Here is a 21,145-nt window from a genome sequence, read left to right as displayed (position 1 = left end):
GACTTCTTGGACTGGATATCCTGTCTGACTCACCCAACTTGGGGTGGAATGCAGATGGGGAATACAAGGAATAAAAACAAGAAACTTCTGGAAGAAGAGAAAACAGACACTGGAGGCAGATAACCCATCAGACTCCCTTTTGATCATCAGGGGAGCCATTGTCTATACTGTAGAGCTGAGAAGTCTGTCTATGTCAGTTCATGGCAGTGTTCAGGCACCCAGGGTTCAGAACATCCCCACCTCATAGATGAGGAGACCAGGGCTCAGAGGGAGTTAAATTTCCTGTCCAAGGCCACTGGCCTTCAAAATGGTAGACATGAATCTGATTCAGCTTTGACCTCCCAGCTCACTGCTAATCTCCCTCAAGTACAAGAAGATTATCATAGACATAGAGGTGGAAGAGGGGAAGCAGGAAGAATAAAGATTCCCTGAAAGAACTTCACAAAGGCCCTGTTTTGTTAAGCATGTTGCTGATTTTGGGAGGCTTTCTGCCTACTAAAATCTTATAGTGGTTTATACACATATTTATTTCCATGTCACATTTGCAATTTTGGCATTACTATTGTTTTGTGTTCACTTATTTATCTTAAGTCAACTTGCCTATTATACTTACAGAAATGTACTCAAAACCTTAACTGTTTGTGGCAATTTTAAATCAAAATGAGTAATGTTTGCCTTAAATAAAAATTAGCTTTAAAATCTCATAGAAACATTAAATCAAAGTTTAGCCATCTGTGCACCATTCAGTATTATATACAACTGAGGTGGGGTCTTCAGACTCAATTTGAAAAATTAGAGCTACCAGGACACACCAGAACACAAATGATCCCTATGCTCCATTCCTGCAAACCCCACCCCCACCCCGCACTCTGAGAGCAAGGCTAAAGAAGTAGCAGCTCCTCTAAACCAGGATGCCAGGTTGTTTTACCCCAAATGTGGCCAAATCTCCACACCTCATCCTAATGCTCTAGGTTCTGGCCACTGCACCCCTAATTTCTTAACTCATACATTTGTAGGTGTATAAATATATTCAGGGGTCTTGGTTTTATCCAGCACTTTTTGCCTGGACATTGAATCATATTATAGCTCCCATTTTACCTTTTCTGTGATTATTGCTTTAAGTGTCCTGGGAAGAAGACCTCAGGTTTGCGCAGTGTACCCAGGAAACCAGGCAGTGCTAGGCTGTGCACATCTTTTTCCACTTTCCTACTGCTCAAATGTCTGTCTTAGACCAATTTTCATGAGAAGACACAGAGGCCACCAACCCCCAAAGCAAGAAGGGTCTTTGAGAGTAGGGAGCAAACACCAGTCACTGTGCAGAACAGGAAGTCAGTCTACCACACCTTGCCTCATACTAAAGACTCCAAGATTTTTTATCCTGTCGATTAAGAAAGTTTCATGTGACTGCTTAAACCAAAAGCTGCACATAAAGTGCATTTCCTAAGTCTCAGAAAGAAATATGAAGTTAATTTTTTCTTCAAAGAGACAGGTTTTGCCTGAGCCATTTTCTCTCACAGTTGGCCACTCAGCTCTTTTCTGCTCAGCCATGTTTCAAAACTGGATTTCAGTCTGGCCTCCTCTGGCTCCTCTCTCAGTACTGGTAGGATTTACATTTGGGGGATTGATGCATCCCACCTCCTCAGACTCAGTACAACTACACCAGAGAGAGAGCTGAGTAGGTGTGAGAGACACAAAGAGTCAAAGGAGTCCAAACAATTTAAGGACAGAGTTTCTCCCCAAAACCTAGAATTCCAAGAAAGTATGTTCTTGTTGAAAATGGATGAGAGAGAACAGAATTAATTCCTCAACCAAGAATACTTCCTCTAAACTCACTTGTTATTTAATTATTTTGGGTAATATGTTTATATTTTACAGGTTATTTTTAGAATAGCCAAAAACTATGAGGAAACCAATTATCCAAGATAAAAATATGGCTGAGTAACTATGGTGCAACTATTATACAAGCTCTTATGCAGACCTAAGAATAATGGTTTAAAAATATGGATGCTTTAATTCAGATAATGTTCATATGTTTTAAAAAGAGAAACATTTAATTGCATGTGTGATCAGATTACTACTGGGCTAATTGATGCTGCATTTGTTGAATAAAATAATTCAATCATATACAACTATAGTGATCCTAGTAAACTTCTGGGCCAGGGTATAGAAATATATAACCCAAGTATAATCCCTGTTTCCACTCACAACCTCAGAGTGGCCTGTGACACCCAACTTTGGCCTTCATAACCTACATAGCTGTCCCTAAGGATTCATGCTAGAAAAATCATCCAGATGTGCCAAACCTGTCCTGTTTCATAGGAGGTGCCACACCAAGAAGAATGGCACTGTGTTTTGCAGAGTGCATGTGGTCTTGAGGAGTATTTTTCTAAATTTTAAGGTGTGAATTGGACATTCATACGAGAATGAATGTGTCAGTGTTTCTTGGGGGTTGAGACCTGACCCTGACCTCAAGAGGTTTACAATTCAGGGTGACTATTCACAGGTTAACTCTTTACATTTTGCTCCTTCTTCTATATTGTAAGCAAACTCAAGGTCACTAGTCCTGCCAAGTGCCATGGCCACAGTTCTCTATGTCTGTTTCTCTGTCTCTCTCTTTGCTGGCCACCTTTTTCATCAGGATCCCTTGGGGAGTTCCTTCATCAGCACTGTGAATTGCCATATTTTGACATGCTGCTTGTTAACACTTAAATAAAACTAGAGCTGTGGTCCCCTTCCTTATTGGGGCTGCTACCTGTACTGGCCAGAAAATACTAGGGGAGTGTGGGCCACATCTGCCATGACTGAGAGTCTGTGCCAGCATTAAACTCAGCTCCTGGACCAACGTGCCCAAGAGGGGTGGCTGCATTAATTTAATTTTGAAAATTCAAGAGAATACTTATCTCAAGTTGTGACTCCCAGAGACACATGGCACACCATAGCTGGGAGGATCTTGGACACGTTGGTACCAATCTCAGCTTGGCTTAGCTAAGAAACTGGTATTTGGGGAAATGGCCCATCCCTCTCCCCAAGATCTGAGAACCAGGCCTGGTTTCCATTCACCTGCACTTCACTGAGAAAAGTGTGGGTTTTGGCCCCAATATGTTTCATTTTTATTGCTCCCTTCTCCCTTCCCTCTTCTCACCCCATATCAATTTTTTTTTCTCATAATCCTGGGCAAGACAACTGTGTAAAAGTCATCCCTGGCCTCATGGTCATGTGCCTTAAGCTTCCCAGTCAATCTTTCAAGTGAAATATTGTCCCCACTTCATAAAAAAGCAAAATTGGTTCCCAAAATACCATGGAAGTTGCTACTGAGAAGAAAAAATCAAAAACACTGAGAAGGCAACATCTCTAGCAATTAGAGAAATGCAAGTAAAATCTACACTGAGATACCATCTCATTCCAATTATAATGCCAATTATCAAAAATATAATTAAAATCAATTTTTTGTGAGGATGTGGTAAAAAGGAAACACTCAAAAATTATGGTGAGACTGAAAATTTGTGCAACCTCTCTGGAATGAAGTATGAAGATTCAAAAAAAAACCAATTAGAATTTAAAACTCCTTTTGAACCAATTATCACATTCTTCGGCATATATACAAAAGACTTAACAGCAGCATGCTACAGTGACACAGCCAAATCAATGTTTATAGCAACACAATTCACAACAGCTAAGATATGGGAACAAGCTAGATATCCATCATCAGATAAATGAATAGAGATTTTTTTAATATATAGACAATAAAATATTTCTCAGTCATAAAGAAGAATGACTGTATGACATTTGTCAGTAAATAAATGGATATGGAAACTGTCATGCTAAGTGAAAGAAGCGAATCTCAAAAAACTGTAAGTTAAATGTTTTTGCTGATGTTTAGGCTAAACCACAATAAATGAGGAAGGGAAAAAGAAGTTCAGTAGATTATCCAAAGAAGCATTCAAGAAAGGTAGAATAGATAGTAATAGTAAAGACAGTAGAATTAATCTAAAATAAGTTAGATTGTATGCATATGAAAATATATAAATAAATTCCACAATGATGTTGACCCATTATAATGAAATTCATATGAATTATTTTTGAAATGGACACAATATCTTTATTTATTTTATTTATTTTTTGTGGTGCTGAGGATCAAATCCAGTTTTTTACATGTGTGAGGCAAGCACTTTACCAATGAGCTACAGCGCCAGCCCAAGCCCCAAATAATTATGAATCATAAATAGGAATATCTATGCATGTATAATTTTACCAAAGTGGGATTCTAAGTCATGTATAATTAAGAACAACTAAAATAAAATAAATTTAAAAATAGTGAATAGAAACATAGAACCAAATTGATAGCATCGTAGCCTGATAATGAAATGCCTTTAGGTTCATTACAGAATTTTCTGAATCTCTCCCCAAGTGGAGTCTTCAAAAGGAGTTCAGGCCTAAAAAATAGGTTGAAGTTCAGGATGCTGCAAAGAGTAGTGGAAGGGACTGTACCCCTACTGCATTGATATGCAGGTGAAGGGATCAAAGGGAGCAGGTAATCTCAAGGCACCCCGTGTTTAACTAGGGCAGAGAGGAGCAGAGTGACTGGTTATATATTTATTTATTGGCACATATATGGAGTTATTTATATAATTGAAAAATCTGGAATTAGTTTTCCTGGATTCACAATGAAAGCCAAATATTAATTTATTTCCTTGAAGAGAGAGACTGTTGACCCTCCCTTAACAATAAGTCTTGTCTATATTATGTGATTTTTTTGTACCCCTAATATTTTGAGAGCAAGATACAGAGATCTCTTTATCTCTTTTTTTTTTTTTAGAGAGAGAGAGAATTTTAATACTTATTATTTATTTAATTTTTTTTTAGTTTTTTTTCGGCGGAAACAACATCTTTCTTTGTATGGGATGCTGAGGATCCAACCAGAACCGCAGGTATACCAAGCGAGCTTGCTACTGATTAAGCTGCATCCCCAGCCCCAGAGCTCTCTTTTGAATCAGATCTGCTCTATTTGCATCAAAACAAGCAGGCAGAGGTGAGCAGTTAGTAATTCTGTTTTGTTTTTTTTCTTTGTAAAGTGCAGAGTGTCCAGCTGCAAAAATGGATGTACCCCTGGACAGGGCCTTTTTGACTTTTGTAGGGAGGCATGTGAGCACCCAGGTCCCAGGATCCAGGTGAGTGGCGGGAGCCAGAGAGAATGTCCAGGTTTGCCTTGGTCTGTGCAAAGCTGCCATCAAGTGGCCACCACAAGTATTTCTCTCAAAAAATGGCTCACCAGTGAGCAAGGGAGTCCAGGGACAGCTGGGGTTTATACATGTCTGTGCTCTCTGATGTCTCTTCTGTGCTGATCTTATTTTGCCTCCAGATTAAACTCAATTAGAGAAAAATCAGGCTCTAATATTGCCATCCAGGTCCAACTCTACTTCAGGGTACCTGTTGAGCCTACTGGAAGCCTTCACCAAAGTGTACACTTGTCATTGTCAGTGTTTATTGGGGACTGAATTTTTTTTTTCTGTTGCTACTGTTTATGTTTGAGCTACCTGCCCCAGGTAGCCCATGTATCAATCAACTCCACTCACCTTCTTTTACAAGATGTATTGACATCTTCCCAAGAGACTAAAAGGCCACATCCATTTGTGTATTTTTGCACAGATAAAAAGATGAAAATTCAACACTATAAAGAATGTATTGTGTTGGGAGCCGGCGACCGCACCCTGAAAATGGCGCTGGCTTCCTGCTTCTGATGACTCAGCGGTTAGAGTTGTTAGAAGTAAACAACTCCTTGTAAGGCTATGGGGCTGGGCTCTGGCCTGCTTCCGCTGCGCTGTACCTATTAGACTCTTCCACGTAGTGCTGGTTCATTGGCAAGGCTGGGTACTTAAGCTAGGGCAGACCCACCGCTGGTGCTCGAGCGCGCTTTCTTCTCTTGTTCCTGTTTTCTCATCATGATTCAAAGGTCCTGAGTAAACTGCTGAAAGAAGAATCCTGTGTCGTGTTTTCTTTGATGGCGAGGGGTCACGACAGTATTGTGGTAGTCTTATTAAAGGAAGTGACAAAGGTAATGAAACTTCGAAGAATCAACCTCAATTTCTCAGCATTAGAAGCAAACAGAACTTAGAACTCTAGTAACCAGGCATAATCATTCCAGAGAGGTTGCATTATTAAGTTCATTTAAATGGAGATGCACAAGCTAAAAATATGTTTCCATGATGTATGCAAACCTTCTAGGATTTTAGGCACAAAAATGTCCAGAGCACATTTACATGTTGTCTTAGCCTTCACACCAGGACCTATGACTACTTATCAGGAGATATTTTCAGGTAAATGGGAACAGTCCAGAGAAGACCAATCTAGGCAAATACTCATCTGGGATTATATCTGAAAAGTCTTTAGACCTTCCCCTTCTCTGTGTGTGTTGGGGCAAGGGCAGTAATTTGGGGGCACCTGCAATGGCAGAATTTTACTATATCAGGACATGGGTGGTAGAGTGGATATTTAAATATTGGATTCTAGTTTTTCTACTGAAATAATTATCCAAAGACCTGATTCTGTAATCCAATGTATGAAGGCCTATTCATACATTCATCTATTTCTAATCTGTGTATACAAATTTTCAGTGGGAGTGTCACCTGTGGAAACAGCCATGATGGTTAGTGTTAATTGTTTTTCTACATGTAAGATAAACTCTTTGCAGAGCTTATTATAGACCACCAAAAAAGCTACTTTTTAGTTCTATCTCCTGTGGAAACAGCAAATGCACCACAAAACCCACAATGATATCTGTGGTCTGAAGTTAGCTGAGCCTTCTGTAGAATTGTCTCCACAGGACAAAACAGCAGATGGCCAGAATATGCCAGAACAAATACTCAAGATGGGGAATCCCCTAAACTCTGAGAAATTTACCACTTGAATGACATACATGCCCATTCAAAAATAATCTGGATTCTATTATTACTCTTGATAACATAACAGGTGTATATCTTCAGATTACATACATGGAGAAATAACAGAAAAATCATTTTCACATCATTGTCAGTGTTTGTTGGGCACTGGATATTTCTTGTGTGATTTTACTGTTTTTGTTTTAACTACCTGTCCCAGGTAGTCCATGTACCAGTAAACTCCAATGGCCTTCTAGTCCATTTACAGAACTTCTATACAAACATCCTCACCAGGAAAGTTTTGACACAAAAAGAAGTGAGAGTTACACAAATGAAGGAGGTAAAATAGTATATATATTTTATTACTGTGCTATACCACAAATCTCTATATCCTCATCAGGTAAGGAGCTGTGTTTTTGCATACCTTAAGAACATTCTAGTAATAAATGTCTTTTCTTGCAGCAGGTCAGTCTTTCAAAGCTGTTGGAAGGTGATGTGATCCAATTGTACATTCATTCAGCCAAGAGGCAGGGAAAGTATATGTTTTTCCAAAGGGGCTGCATTAGTTTCATAGGGCTGTTGTAAGACAATGCATAGATGGGGTTACACAGACATTTATTTGTCCTAATTCTAGAATTTGTATATCAAGGTAGTTGCTGGAATTATTTTCTTTGAGGCCTACCGTTTATCATGTAGATTGCCATCTTCTGTCTCCATGTTTGCATGGCATTTTCCTGGGCTTCTCTGTGTTCTTAGAATGTAAGTTGCTCTAAACATTAAAGCTTCAGACACAACTGATTGTACTTTCTGGGACCACTTGCATATTAAGTGACCAAATTAAGGCTACCAATGATTTGAAAAGAATATTCTCACTTAAGACTCTTAATTCAGTCCTTAATAAAGAGCTGTTTTGAGAATAGCTTGGTTATTTTTCAGCCAGTATTCATGTAATATTATTCTTCAGTATGCTGCATACCCTGAACCTAAAGAACTCTTGCCCTCTCTGTGCAGCCCATTGTTCTGTTCTTCGATAGACGTTTAGGTGTCACTGTTATCCCTGAATTGTTTCTACCTTATAGTACTGATTTGACCAGGCCCTTTGTTTATTTGTTGTGGGCTTTCCCTCCTCTTTTTATTGGCCTGTGTTGGTTATTACTTCCTCTAAAAATAAGAGTAATCATTGCTTACTTCTCTTTATTCTTTTATCTTATCATGACAGTTTTATTTACTTTTGTCTAATAAATGGCAATCTAATAAAAAATCATCACTTTGTGATTAGTTAAGCATTATTTCAAGGTGTTTTTGCCTATATCACATTCAAAATATTTGTATAATGCTAGGCAGGTTTTCTTTATTTGGAGATTTAAGTGGTTAACAAGAATATTTGGTATATATTTTAAAAGTAGTTAATCTAAATATTTAGATTTAGATTCTGAAAGTTTCAAGGATGATAATTTCCAAAAGAATCCTGAAATGATGTAAGCTTAGGGTAAAATGTATTTATGCTGCCAAGTAGCTGCACTTATGTAAAGATTTATGAAGAATTTTTATGTAAATGTAAGAAGCTTTTGCTTTGTTTTGTTGTTAAAAAGAGATATCTCTAAAACAATTTACTGAAAATATTTTAATTGAAATTACAAAAGTAATTGTGGCAAAAACTTTTTTTCTCCCTGAATTGATCACCCATGGACCATCCTCTTTAAGCCCAGTTTTGTCATTTGTCCATCTAGGCCTACAAAAACACTGTTTTAAGGTGGACTATTTTTAAAAATATTTAGCATGATTCCTACTTCTGTTATTGAAACAGGAATACAAACCTGAAAGACACGTAAAAGTCATATTTACAAATTCTAAAATTACTAATGACCTTAGAAAAATTGACAACTGCTATCCCTTTTTCTTTGTTTTATGGAAAGTAATTTAGATATTCACTTTATATTGATTTCGATCATAACAGATGCTGTTCCAATTTGGGTGAAACAAAAAAAGAAAGATCAATATCTCATTGTCTTAGGAAATTGTTAGACTGAGCAAATGACATTGCAGAGTTTTATACAACTCTTCTGGAATACCACTTAGAGTTTTATATAAATGTTCCAGATGTTCACAGTATTAAACATAGTATGATAGATGAAGGTGGGAGAAGTGCTAGGGTAGAATTTGTAGTAGGGATGGGGAGTGAAATTAAATTAGGCTTCTTCTTAATTATTATCAATTACAACATAATTTATGAAGAAATAATTATTTTAACTTGATAGCAAATAAATATGTATAAATTTATTAACTTGTGGTCTAGCTTCATTTATAAGATAATGTTTATTCAAGAAGTGTGAAAAGGTATAAAATGAAATAACATTTAGTTTCATGAGTTTTTTTTTCTTTTCTTTTTATTTTGCAGATTCACTCCAAAGAGTGCTTAATTTCTAATGATCTAATGAAGTAAAAATGCTTTTAGGGCTTTAGCTTAGTGTACCTTCAAACAAATGGTAGAATATTGTGGTGGTAGTCCTTTTTGTTTAAAGAGATGAATTGAGACTGATTATGGATATTACATATCTGTAAAGCCTTTTAGGTTTGTATTTTCATTCTCATAATTGTCTCATATTAATAAGTACCTCTGTGAAACAAGGTTTTTTTTTTTTTGTACTGGAGATTGAACTTAAACTCAGGGAAACTCAATCACTGAGTTATAGTTATTGCACCCCAACCTGTTTTTTTTTTTTGTATTTTATTTAATGATAGGGTCTCACTGAGTTGCTCAGTTCCTTGCCACTACTGAGGCTGACTTTGAACTCATTATCCTCCCAAGCCACTGGGACCACAGGCATATGCCACCATGCCCAGCTGTTTAAGATATTATAAATCATTATGTTCATGACTTTGTTTACAAGTTTATATATAAGTTTATATAGCGGCTATTATATATTGAGGACCTCTTGAAACATATCTTATTTTACTTTCAACATTGGCTTCTGAGGTAAGTATAATTAGTTTCCCTCAAACCCTCAGAACTGCAGATTAGAGCTGCTGACTTACCCAAGGGCACAACTAATCAGCTAGGATTTCAACCGGGTCCTACAAATCATGCTCTCTTCTGCATCAGCCTAATTCTTCTTTTCACTTTACTTGCTGAATTTTCTTAATGCTCTTCATCATTTATTCCATAAATTGTCTTTTTCTTCATTCATGTAGAAAACTGGCTTTCAATTTCAAACAAATTTCCACTTTTGACAAAAAAATGGAAAGGCATTTTTTTTAACTGATGATATCTGGATAATTGGCAGGCAAAAATCAGATGGCTTCAGATGTACTCTGCACCAACAGAGGTGCCTTTAAAATCTGAAACATTTGGCCAAAAGTTTATTGTGCACATTGAAACATTGAACTTCTTGTTATGTAGGTTATTTAGGTTAACCTCGATTTGTGTAGCAGTGTCAGTTATTGCCGTAATTCAAACCTAGAATCAATAGCAATTCCTTCTGGATATGGAAATGGCAAGCAGCCATAAATAACTCTTAGGATTTCTGGACTTATCAACCAATAGGATAGATTTTTTTCTGAAATAAATAGAAAAAAAATTTGGAGAAGTAAGTTTGTTGATGCTGGTGTCTGAAGTTTATTTTGGACATGTAAAATTTGAGATGTATATTGCTTAGCGAAAAGGAACCAATGATTAGAGAGTTGTACTTATTGAACCCAAGGTCATCAAAGATATCTAGATTAAATTTGGCATGTTAATGACATTTAAAGCTTTTTGCAAACTTGTAAAACATGTGAGGCAGTAAGTCCAGCCCAGGAGCTCCCATTGTATCAGGGATGCTCTTATCTGGAAATCAGAGGGTTGATTTTTGTTATCTTTTGTAAAATTACATTTTTGGAGTATATAGGTAATCACAGAACGGAATATTAGGTCAGAACTTAGCAGTTGCAAGGGTTTCTCTGTGGTTAAGGAAGCAATAAACAGTAAAATGGTTTCCCAAAGACATCAAGCACCTAATTACAGAAACTTGTGAACATGTTACGTTATATGACAGAGAAAAATTAAAGTTGAAGAAACAGTAAGAACTGACAAAGGTGGGAAGAAATGAACAATGAAAACAATGTAGCCTTCTAGCTAATACAGCAATATTTAGTACGTCTACCCTATGTCAGGCACATACACAAATGATGACATCTTTTTGCCTTAGCATGCTGTTTATAGGCTTTAGCCTTAAGAGTCATGTTCCAATGTACGTTATCTATACATTTCAGAGACAAAGGTCTAATTCTTCCAAGTTTCCTCTGCTCACTCTGGTGAAAAAAAAAAACAACTAAACATTTCTTATGTAGTACCTATAGGAGAGGTAGTAACTTGATCCTCATACACACCTTGTAGCTGTTCTATTTTGCATGCTTGGGCTCTTACAATATCATTGTCCTAAGATTATGGTTTTCATGAAATCTCTGAGATAAGAGAAGAAACTTTCATTCTTTTAAAAAATCTGGTTATTTTATATTGAAATAACTGTTTAAATCTGTAGGTCTTGTATATTCAAATAGTTTTTCATTGTTTTCGCCTCTCATCTCTCATGGTACTGGGAATTGAACCTAGGACATTCTACACCTACATCCCTGGTCCTTTTTTATTTTGAGACAGAGTTTTGCTAAGTTGCTGAAGCTGGCATCAATTTTATGATCCTCCTGCCTTAGTCTTCCTGAGGCATTGGGTTTACAAATGTATAACACCACACCTGGCCCAGATAGTTTTCTAATCTTACCTAGCCCCCAACCCTAGGTTTTGACACTCTAAAACATCTTTCTTTTTATAACTATATTTGGACTGCTGGTATGTATAGCAGATATAAAGTCCTGGTGCAGCTAAATGAATGAAAGGATCTGATGGATAGTTAGGTACTGTCTGTAAACTTCATCGGATCGAGGAAAATATCAGACTAAAAAACCTCAAGAATTAAAGCTGTTGGAGCAGAAAAATATTCTGGATGAACAATTGATATTTAGAAAAGTTGAGAATAAGTTGCATTTAGAATTTTGAATAGGTAATCATGGGTTTCATTTTTCTGATAACATAAAAAAATGTATGTTTATTTCCTTGATTTACTGAGTCCAAATAGTTAATTTTTCTATTTGTGCATATCAAAGATGAGTATAGCTTTGTTTTATACACACAGTCTTATTTTAAAATAAAATTCTTCTATGTCTTCTTTTATTTTTCCCATTTCCTTCTCTTTCTCTATTAAATGCAAACCTTGATGTCAACTAATGCTTATTTTACCTCTGTGAGGAAATTTATGCAACCAGTAATCAGATTATGACACCAACCCTGGGTCTGAGCAATGGTAATCTTCTGCTTAACTTTAGGTTTTTGTGCTTAAATAACATCCTGTAGCCTACATGACAGGAATCTGAAAGCATAAGTGTCCTTGCATGTGTTTTACTTGAATTAGAATTATATAGGTTAAATATTTCAAACCTTCAGTGAACATTGTAATAGAGGGTTTACCTGTAATGATCTGAACTGTGAAGTAAGGGCAGTAAAAGGCATCCCAAGTGAATCAGAAACATTCTGACTCATAATTGTCCATGCTTAAGTATTTAAACAGTATTTCCATCTTTTAATTGCCCCAAGAAAGATATGTTTAATGTATTGAAAGTTACAACTTAATTCTTGAATGAAGATCTGATTGTAATAATAGAGTAAGGCCATATGTACAAACAGAGTAATATTGAGTTTGAATAGTAATAAAAAGTAATTCTAGGAGATATGGATTCCAAGCCTGCTTTCACTCCAACTCTGACCTTGAGAAAATTATTTTTTATCCTTTTTCTCCATTTATTCATATCAAAATGAAGCTGGGTATTGAATACTTTTCAGATTTTTTCCAGTGTTAACATGCAACTGAGCTGTGATGGATGTTGGCAGCTTATGACCAGTTTAGCCTCTCCTTCTATTTTTCTTCCTTTGTGCAGTCTTTGAATAGTTACTGAACACTTATTTAATGCCAGGTGCTATTTTGGTTGCTAATCAGAGAAAGGAGAGAGAAATCTGAAATGAATTGATGGTGATGAGGGAATGTGTTAATAAGCAGAGTTCTTTAAGGTGAGGATAAAGGCTCAGAGGACGCAAGCAATATATAAAAGTAAGGAGCACTTAGCTGTGGTATGGATCCTTTAAATCAAGTGTTAATGATAGCCTCTTTGTAGAAGTGACATTTTAAAAACCATTTTATGCATTTATAATTAATGTACAGCAAAATGCACAGACTACACGAACACAGGTTGATGGATTTTAACAGCTGTGTGCATAGAAGAACTCACCATTCTAGTGGCAAGAGTTTCCTCTGCCCTTTCCTCCTGCCTTGCCCTGCCAAGAATCTAATTTATTTTACATAGGTTCACAGTTGTTACCTATCCTAAAATTTTACAGTATTAGAATCATTGAATTTTGGGTGCCAGACACTGTTTTAAGTGTTTTGCAAATAATGATTCATTTAATCCCTACAGTAGCCTGTGTAGTCAGTGCTGTTATTATCCTGAAATTGCTGGTTAGAACAAAGGACAACAGGCAGACAGCAAGAGTGCCATTGGATTCCTTTTTTTTTTCCTTTGAGCACTTTATTCTTTAAATTCAGTCGTGCATGGGCTTCAGATAAGGAAACTCTAAGAAACAAAATTGATGCCAGTAATAATATGTTTATATTACAAAAATATATTTTGGTAGAAATAAACAAGACACATAAGAATATGACCACACAGATGAAAGAACAACATATTCTTTTTTTTTTTTTTGAACACGATGTTTTTTTATTTTTATGTGGTGCATAAGTCAATTTATATAAAATCACATGGCTAGAAAATTCTAGAAAAACAGCATGTTTTCTGATTCTCAAGTCCAGGAGTCATTCAGTTATATTACATCATCTAATGAAAGCTTAAGGGAGATCTTCCAGATAATAGAAGCTGGTTAAATATTTAAAAATAGAGGAAAAGATTGCTTCTTGGAATGGGAATCGAACCCATGGCTTTGGGAATATGAGGCAAGCGCTTTACAGATTTGCCATTGAGCAGCTTCCCAGCCCAACATTCATGTCAGCATGGGAATTCGGGGCTGTTTTTATGAATGAATCTATTATGAATATTAATATAAGACTGACCAATGGCGTTCGTGTGTGTCCAACCCAATTATCATAACTTTGGGCCAATAGCATTGGTACTTCTTTCAAGTCCTAATTAGCATAAGTTTGGACCAATAGCATTGGACCAAGCGCTATATAAACCCTTTGGAGGCTGTTCTGAGGAGGAGAAGCTGCCAAGGTCTTCAAGGTTGCTGAGCTGCAGTTCGCTGCAGTTCGCTGCAGTTCGCTGCAGTTCGCTGCAGTTCGCTGCAGTTCGCTGCAGTTCGCTGCAGTTCGCTGCAGTTCGCTGCAGTTCGCTGCAGTTCGCTGCAGTTCGCTGGAGTTTCACCAGAGTTTCGCCTGAGTTCCGCCGAGTTCCACCGATATTCCAGCCTGCTTTGGTTCCGGAGAAGATTCTTTGACAAAAGAAACTGCAGAAAGAAGAAGAAATGGTTGAGGATCTGCTGAGGTCTGCTGCAACGCTGGATGGAATGGCCCGCCATGAGGAGCTCGGACTCCTCTCTGCTGCAGAGGCCTCCCCGCCCCGCGCGCACAGACTCCTACCTGCCAGCAGAAGCCATGGAGGTTCATCTTAAAACTCCGGTTCCAAAGGTATTGTTATATGTTAGATAATTAGCGTCTAAATATTGAAATTTGTTAATTTTATTTTCTAGTAGTGAAAATTATGAGATTCATAAAGAATAGAAAATTATTTCCCACAGTTCTGGAGGCCAGAACCGGGAAAAGTCTGTCTCAATAGTTGTGTCATCATTTGGTAGAAAAGTGGGAGAGACTAAACCCACTCTAAAAAGCTTTTTTTTCCCCTCATTCATTTGAAGTTCATTTCAGTGCTATAGAAATGTTTAAAGGAACCTAGGAAATGTTTCATTTCATTAATTTTCATTTATTGGTTGCTTTCGTTATAAAATCCAGTTTTTTAAAAAATTTTAAAGTTATTAATGGACCATTTATTTTATTTTATTTTATTTATATGCAGTACTGAGAATTAAATCCAGTGCCTCACACATGCTAGGCAATTGCTCTACCACTGAGCCAAAACCCTGGTCCATAAAATTCATTTTGATACAGTCCATATTTGTATAATTATACCTTATCTCTTTAGAGTTGCATTTTTAGGCTATACATGATGGTGGGATTCACTGTATTGTTTCCATGTATATACATGGGAAAGCTGTGTCACAGTCTTTCCACTGTCTTTCCTTTGTTTATACCTCCTCCTTTCCCTCCATTCCCCATTGTCTAATCTACTGCACTTCTGTTCCCATCACCCTTCCTGTTGTGGGTTCCCTTCCACATATCAGATAAAAGATTTGTCTTTGTTTTTTGTAAACTGGCTTAGCTTCAGTTAGCGTGATTGTCTCTAGGTGCATCCATTTCTGGGCAGATATTGTAGTCATATTTTTTTCCTGCAAATTTGTATGTTTTCTTTAATCTACTTATAAAGAAACTTGTTCTAATTCTACATGACCATAGAATGCACTTTGACATATCATACATAAATGTAGTATGATTTCTGATGCTTCTGGTTGTGCAGAATGTAGCAGTACACCAGTCATGTAATTGTATATTACTTTGGATGATTATGTATGATTCATTCTACTATCCATTTTACTCATTATACTCCTTCCCCTCTCTTCACTCCTCTATTCAATCTAAAGCAAATGTATTCTTCCATACCCGCCCCCCCTTACTGTGATTAGCATAAGGCATCAGGAAACACTTTCAAACTTTGTTTTTTGGGGATTGACTTATCAGTTAGAATGATAAGCTCCATCCATTTACCAGCAAATGCATAATTTCATTCTTATTCAAGACTGAGTTGTATTCTATCATATATATATGTATGTGTGTAAAATTGTTTTTTGTGTGTATGTATATGTGTGTATATACACACACACACACATATGTATGTGTGTATGTGTATGTATGTATATATATATATATATATATATATATATATATATATATATATATATACTCATACACACCACATTTCATTTTCTTTATCCGTTTATCTGTTGAAAGGCACCTAGGTTACCTCCATAGTTTAGCTGTTATGAGGTGATCTGCTGTAAACATAATGTGGCTCTTTTATTGTAATATGCTGATTTAAAGTCCATTGGGTATAAAATGAGGAAAGGGACAGGTGTGTCAAATATTGGTTCCATTCCACGTTTTCTGAGGAATCTCCATACTGCTTTCCATAATGTTTGTACCAATTTTCACTCCCACCAGCAATGTGTGTATGCCCTATTTTCCTCACATCTTTGCCAACATTTATTGTTATTTGGTAATTGTATTCTTGATAATCATGTTTGTGTCTAGGGTGAGACGAAATCTTGGAGTAGTTTTGATTTGCTTTCCTCTAATAGCTAAATGTTGAACATTATTTCATGTATTTGTTGCTTCTTCTGTGAAATGTCTGTTCAGTTCCATAGGCCATTTATTGATTTGGTTGTTTGGTTTTTTGAGTTCTGCATCTATCCTGGAGATTAGTGCTCTATCTGAAGTGCATGAGGTGAAGATTTTCTCCCATTCTGTAGGCTCTCTTTTCACATTATGGATTGTTTCCTTTGCTGAGAAGATACTTTTTAGTTTGAATCCATCTGGTTTATTGATTCTTGAATTACATTTTGGAATGTAGGATTCTCGTTAAGGCTGTTAGATGTTAGGCTGACATAGTGAAGATTTTGGCCTACTTTTTCTTCTATTAGGCACAGGAGGTATACTCTAGTGCCCAAGTCTTTGATTCATTTTGAGTTGAGTTTTTTTTCAGAGTGAGAGGGGTTTACTTTCTTTTTGTTATATGTAGCTTTCCAATTTTCCCTGCATCATTTGTTGATAGGCTTTCTTTTCTCCAATGTATATTTTTTGGCGCCTTTGTCTAGTATGAGATAACTGAGTTTGTCTCTGTGTCTTCTATTCTGTACCATTCATGGGTCTACATGTCTGTTTTGGTGCTGATACAATGCCCTTGTTGTTATTGTGGCTCTGTAGTACAGTTTAAGCTATACTATTACTATGTGTCCTACTTTACTCATCTTGCTAAGGATTGTTTTGACTATTCTGGGTCCCTTACTTTTCCAAATGAATTTCATGACTGCTTTTTCTAGTTCTGTGAAGAATTGTTATTGGGATTTTTTTATATGAATTGCATTAAAGTTCATGCCCAAGTACAAATTAGTTAAAACTATGAAAAAGAATCCTGGATCAACATTGACCTGACAGCTATCTGGTTACAGGTATCTGTTGACTCAGGAGCTGTAGCCTGCACACTTGGTGGTGGCTAAGCTGAGGTTGCTCCGCATTTCAGCATTAATAGCATCTTAGAGTTGAGTCTATTCTTCATGGTATTGAGGTCTGGGTACAATTATGCTCTGCTACCATACAACCATGGATATTTTGCTGGGTTTTTTTAAAATTTTAAATGTGTCTGAAAATTTCTCTGGGTCCTTTATTCACTTTGCTTGATCAAATTTTGTGTTCTAGGCACTATCCTAGGTGTGGAGTACAGAGTGAATAGGCCAAGTCTGAGTTTCCATGGAAGTTAATGAAGTTAGTAAGATGATTATAGCATCTACCTCAGTGTTACTGTGAAGCCTAGAAGAGAGTATGTCTGTTCATAACTGCGTGCTGAGGACTGTAATATTGTGGAGGAAAATCGCAGATGACTTCAACAGGCATCACCTTGTTTTTGTCTGGGAAGTATTGTAAAGTTCTTACTTTTTCTATAATAAAAACAGACATTTAACACAGTTTGTATCTGAAGTCTGTGAACTTCAGGGATTCTGTCTCCAGGTCAGACACACAGTCGTGAGTTGACTCAATACAGGTTTGGAGACTCTTGAAGCCTCTTTTATAACCATGAGAGCCTGTGCTTCATAGTCAGCAGGCCAAGTAGGGGTCTCCAGGTGAAGTGGATCGCACATCCCTATGGTGCTGACTTCCCCCAATCAGTTCATCTCCTGCCTTCACACACTCACTGGCTGCATTTGGCTAGATGGGCCCTATTCCATAATGGGAATCTTATGTCCTTTGCATTAATTGTCCAGAGCTTTTGGGTAGAGGCCTGGCCTTTCCTAATCCCCAGAACTATCTCTGTGTCCTCTTCACAGGGTCCTCTTATTACTGGCTGTGAGCGTGCTTTGTGCAGCTGGTGATGTACTGCAAGCTCATATTACACTCATTTTGTGTCCTCTTCCTTATAGCACTTAACAAGGTGCTTGGAGTTGCAGTAGGGGTAGGGGAGTTGGCCTGAAAAATGACCCTAAACTTTATGAACATAGTTAGGGAAACCTAGGGGTGGGGGGTGAGGATAGTATGGAGAGAGTCCAATTCCTCCTAGAGAAACACATGCGCAGTGAAAGTTCATTTTAAGTAAAGTGTCATGCTGCACTCCAGAATCAAGCAATTCTGGATGGATTTCAGAGAGTTTAAAAATGAGGGGAAAACATAACTAGAAGATAAAATTGAATAGTTTTTCAATTTCTGCTAGGAAGCTGGTTATCACTATAAGACCATGCTGTGCTCTAGCCGGGGATCACGAATATCACATGAAGTAAGAGATGTACAAACACATCCCCAGTTACTTGTGTTGTTGTGACACAGAACATCTCCTTAATATTTGATGAGGGAAAAAAGACATATTACCTTTAGAATATCACTCCTAATGAATGCTGTGCTAGGGCTGTTCTGTTTCAGACATTAAAAACCTGGGCTTTGTGGAGAGGTATCCAGATTTTTAAAAAAAGGCTAAGCAGAAGAGGGAGACACATATCAAATCACTTGCAGAACAGGACTCCACCATGACTATAAATGTTGAGCTAGTACTTCTGGTTCTGTTTTTTTTTTTAATTTATTTTTTACTTGGACACAATAGCTTTGTTTATTCTTATGTGGTGCTGAGGATCAGACCCAGGGCCTTGAACATGCTAAGCAAGCACTCTACCACTGAGCCTCAACCCTATCACTTATTCTGTGTTTTTAGTATGTGTTGTGTGTCTCCTCCTGGTGCTCTTTAACTGATAAGCTTTTGACTTTGGCCTGCATGAGGACACCACAGGTGAGGACTTGGGGACAGTGGAGAGCCTGGCTGGGGTTGGGTTGAATGATTGAATAAGACGACATTGGAGATACATCAGAACAGTGTCCTTGGAGTAGAGTCAGGAAAAAATTCTTTCTTACTTGACATTTTGATAGAGTGAGGAAGTGTCTATTTTTCCTAATGTAATTAGTTGGATATTGAAGCTAGGTTTCAAACTCTATTCTTTCTTGAGTTTGGAGGGGAAAACTAATACTTACTATCCAGCTTACTGGGTGTTCACTTGTTAGTTTATAAAATATCACCACATATCTCTCATTTTAATCAGATTTTAAGTATACACATGTAAGATACTCAATGTCAACATTCAAACAAAGACTAGAGAATGAAAGCCTCCTTCATTTCTCTGCCCAAAGGGCATTCTGCTGAATATCTATCTAAGGATATGTGCATTTACATGTTTTTGAAACAAAAAAAGTATATATTAACACACTTTTTCTTTTGGAAAATCAAAATAAGAGAACTCTTCTCAGTTCTCAGAGGACTTTACAGTTATTTTATAAACCTCTGTACAGTCTGGCTGTTTAATCTTTTCAAAGAGTTTGCATGACTTTTGTAATTAAAAAACATGAGACCAAGTAGAAAAAAGAATGGAAGGAAGTAGTCCAACTTTATTCCTTTCAGGAGAGAACTCAGTCCATTCTCTCACTTGTTCCAGAAATGCTTTCTGGTAGGTTCTGGGTTTAGCTTTATGGTGGAGCACTTGCTCAGTGTTTGAAAGGTCCTGTGTTCAGTCCCTGGTGCTGTTGAAATAAACAAAGCAGAACCATAGCACACATTGTGGAATGCTATTGGAGAGTAGTGTGAGTCTTGGTTCCAGTTATGTTTGATATATTTCAATAAGCTAGAAGAAAATGTTCCACATTTTCACCATAAGCAAAGAGGAAAAGTTTGAGGATGTAGGTGTTCTTTTTTTTTTTTAAGATAGAGTGAGAGAGAGAGAGGAGAGAGAGAGAGGAGAGAGAGAGAGAGAATTTTTAATATTTATTTTTTAGTTCTCGGTGGACACAACATCTTTGTTGGTATGTGGTGCTGAGGATCGAACCCGGGCCGCACGCATGCCAGGCGAGCGCGCTACCGCTTGAGCCACATCCCCAGCCCCAATGTAGGTGTTCTTTAACCTAATGTGACCATTGCAGATCATTTGCATGTATCAAAATATCACATGGTACCCTGTTAGTATGTATTATTTTTACATTTTATACATCGTGTAGCTATACATTTAAAATAGTTTCCCATATTCTCTAAATTCATAAACAACAACTGGACAAATAGCTATATTTATGAACCTAATTAATACATTCTGAGAATGCCAGGCTTTCTCATTTTTATTTCATTTTCTATAGGCTCAGTAATTCTTCTGTATTTTTTAAGGTTTTATTTTTCTCACTTAATATATTTTAGCACATTACTAAATGTGCTAAAATGGTTCCTGTTCAGAAGACAGGAAGGTGATTAGGGTGATTAGGCTGGTGATTTATTTTGTTGTGGAGCAGTGATTGGCAAATAGTAGTTACTGTAAATGTTTGTGTGAGTGAGTGAAAAACTATCTACAACTCTAAAAATGTGTACGTGATCAATAAAGATAAGGAATTCTGCCAGGTGACCTGCAATTAATATTGTGTAAGAAAATTAGCTTGAGGCACAAGCTACATATTAAATATAAGGATTCTTAAGAAATATTACTGTGGCTACAGTAAGTATGCTGTTAGGAGCTGGGAAGACCACAGCAAATAAAATATTGCAAAGTTCCGGCTATTAGGGGCCTTGCATTATAGTATCCAGGGTTTAGGAAGAAGAAATGTGTTATAGAAAAGTAAAAAACCTGTGGATGGGGAAAGATGGTAATTGTTAGCTAATAGATATGGAGAGAACCTCCCTTCAGGTCTTGGCAGAATGAAGGATGATGTGCCTACACTCTAACCTCAGCAGTAATGCTGAAGTAGGATAAATGGACATGGTCTATGGTTACTCTTGACCCATTTAGAAGAAGCTATTTGATTTAATGTGTAACTGGATCTTTTCACAATCATTCC

At 37.0% G+C, this 21,145-nt stretch overlaps 1 long non-coding RNA gene across 4 annotated transcripts in view; it reads left to right on the top strand.

Annotated features, from left to right (window-relative positions):
- Positions 1-14,177: 14,177 nt before the first annotated feature.
- The window catches only part of LOC120887505 (uncharacterized), a 99,361-nt gene continuing 92,393 nt past the window's right edge, over positions 14,178-21,145 (top strand). For all 4 annotated transcript variants that reach the window (XR_013426752.1, XR_013426751.1, XR_013426749.1 and 1 more), the window contains exon 1: positions 14,178-14,599. This is a non-coding gene — a long non-coding RNA (uncharacterized LOC120887505). The remainder of the gene's footprint in view (positions 14,600-21,145) is intronic.

This window comes from Ictidomys tridecemlineatus, chromosome 10, assembly GCF_052094955.1.
Source record: "Ictidomys tridecemlineatus isolate mIctTri1 chromosome 10, mIctTri1.hap1, whole genome shotgun sequence".
Classification (NCBI taxonomy): domain Eukaryota; kingdom Metazoa; phylum Chordata; class Mammalia; order Rodentia; family Sciuridae; genus Ictidomys; species Ictidomys tridecemlineatus.
The sequence above is the reverse complement of the archived record's forward strand: the minus strand, read 5'-3'. Positions and strand labels throughout refer to the sequence as shown.